This window comes from Elephantulus edwardii, unplaced genomic scaffold, assembly GCF_000299155.1.
Source record: "Elephantulus edwardii isolate Elephantulus edwardi_28Jun2011 unplaced genomic scaffold, EleEdw1.0 scaffold00019, whole genome shotgun sequence".
Taxonomy (NCBI): Eukaryota; Metazoa; Chordata; class Mammalia; order Macroscelidea; family Macroscelididae; genus Elephantulus; species Elephantulus edwardii.
The window spans coordinates 10,145,322-10,147,927 of NW_006399769.1; positions in this window are offsets into that span (position 1 = coordinate 10,145,322).

Sequence of the window (2,606 nt, forward strand, 5' to 3'; positions counted from 1 at the left end):
AAAAAAATGTTCAGAGATTTAAAAGAAAACATAAAAATATTGAGAAGTATGACAGGAAAAAATAACCAATCAATTGCCTTTTATTTTCCTTCCTAGAAATGAAATCAGAAGCAGAAGTGGCATGCACTTCCCAAACAACATGTCTCTGTAAACTCTATGAATTTTGATAAATGTCTATGAATTTTGATAAATGTCGATAGTTATAGAAAGGCTTCAGGCCTTTTGTTCAGGGGTCACTATGAGTTGTACTCATCTCAAAGGCAAACAACAACACACAACAGAACTGAAAAACACTCTCTAAAATGGCAAAAAAGTCACTGAAGGAGTTCAACAACCGAGTGATTAAACATTGCAGAAGAAAATATCAGTGTGAATACTCACAGAAAGCAATAAAAAAATATAAAACTGAAGCAGAGAAGAAAAAAATTACTAAGAGAAATTTCATGAGCTCTGAGATGATATTAGGCAGCAGTGTCAGTCTGGAGACTACAGTGCTCCTGATTCAGGCCCTGGTCTTTCTGATCACTGAGATCGTCTGAGAGCAGGAATGATGAATAAGGATGACAGAAGAAGAACTGATGCCTTTGAGCTGTGATCTTGGAGAAGAGTGCTGAACATTCTGAGGACTGCCAAAAGAACAAACAGGAAAATCTTAGAGAAGTTTCAGCCAGAGTATTCCTTGGAGGCATTGATGATAAAGCATCATCTCACATACCACAGGCATGTTGCTAGAAGAAGCTATTCCTTGGAGAGGGACATCATATTTGGAAAGATGGAAGGTTGGTGAAAAAGAGGAAGGGCCTCAATGAGATGAATGACACAGTGGCTGTAGCACTGGACTCAAGTGTGTCAGAGTTGAAGGGGATGGCACAGGCTAGGGCAGGGTTCAGATCTGTTGTTCATATGGTAGCTACGAGTTGTACTCAACTTGATGGGACCTAGTAACATAAAGGGAGTTCTGTGGCTCAGCGTATAAGGAGTTATTCTGCTAGCCCAAAGACAGGCAGTTTGAATCCACCAACTGCTCCAAAGGAGAAAGATAAACGATCTCCTCGCATGCAATTTACTGCTTCCAAAATCTTGCTGGAGGGTCAACTCTGAGCTGGCTTCTACTTGACAGCACGTGACAACAAAAGCATGGGGGGGGGCCCTCTGCTAACACAGTGGTTAAAGTATTCAACTACTAACTGAAAGGTGAACTGTTTGAGCCCATCAGCTCCAACATAAGACAAAGATAAGGCAACCTGCTTCTGTACAAATTTATAATCTTGGATGCCCTGTGGGGCTGGTTGATTCTGTCCTTTGGAGTTGCTAAGAGTTGGAATAAACTCAGGAGCAATGGGTGTGGTTGGGTTTGGGGTAACAAACATATAATTAGTGTTCCAGAAAGAGAGAGGAGAGTAAATTTGGCAGAACAAATATTGAAAAAAAAAGGGTTGAAAAAGTTCCAAATTTAATGGAAAATATAAACTCAAATATCCAAGAATTTTAACCAAACCTCAAGATGTAGAAACATAAAACCACCAAGACATATCATATCAAATATTGGAAAACTAGTGACAAGGCGAAAGAGCTTAAAAATAGCCTGAAGATACATGATCTTTCCTGTCCTTTCTCTATTTTACTTATGTTATTGTTGTTGTTATGTGTTGTTGAGTCACCTGCAAATCATAGCGACCCTCTGCACAATAGCTCTGAAGCCTGCCCTGTCCTGAGCCAGTCTCACTGACTCTGACACATCTGTCCCCATTGCCCCAGTTACTGTGTCAATCCTGCTGTCTTTATAAATAAAATGATTTACTTGCAGAAGTATACTGGTGATTTTGCTACTTTATCCAATCTGATAACTTCTGCTTCTTGGGTATTTCTTTCTTTGTTTTTTTTTCTTATTGGGCAAAATAAATATTGTTTTAAAAACCAGAATTTGTGTGATAATTTTAACATTTACAGATCTTTTAGATATTCTCTCAAAGAATAACATCTCAACCACTTTTCGATTAAAAATTTGCACACAAAGAAACATGAGTTGAAAAAGAAAAATGCTAAAAGAATAAAATGTCAGTCACATTTAGTTGTTACTTTACACATGTATTTAACACACATAAACTCAAACTAGACACCATATGTTCCTTCTTTCCACACAAACAAACATTTTTCACTGGTCAAAACTGAATCAGAGCCACTTATTGACAAGGAAAACAAGTCAAAATTATTTCCTCTTTATTATTTCTGTCTATTCAAGTCACAGATCTTGTGATTTTGACAGCACTCTATTTTGACTAAAAGAAAGATGAAATCTCTCCTTATAATAAAGAAGAATAGATGAGAAAAAAGTAATAGTCTTTAATATAAGGTATATTTCCAAAAGACAAATATTATGTAAACAAAGCAATACTAAAATGACAATTGTCTGGGATAAAGTAACAAGAAGAAGACCTGTGCTGTTGTAAAAATTGCTATTAATTCTTGAGAAGGTTACTAATAGCAGTAGGATAGAATTGTGTGAAATTACCTACAACCAACTACTCATATGCAAGTTCAAGCTGAAGCTGAGGAAAATTAAACCAAATTCACAGGAGCCAAAATATGACTTTGATTTCATCCCA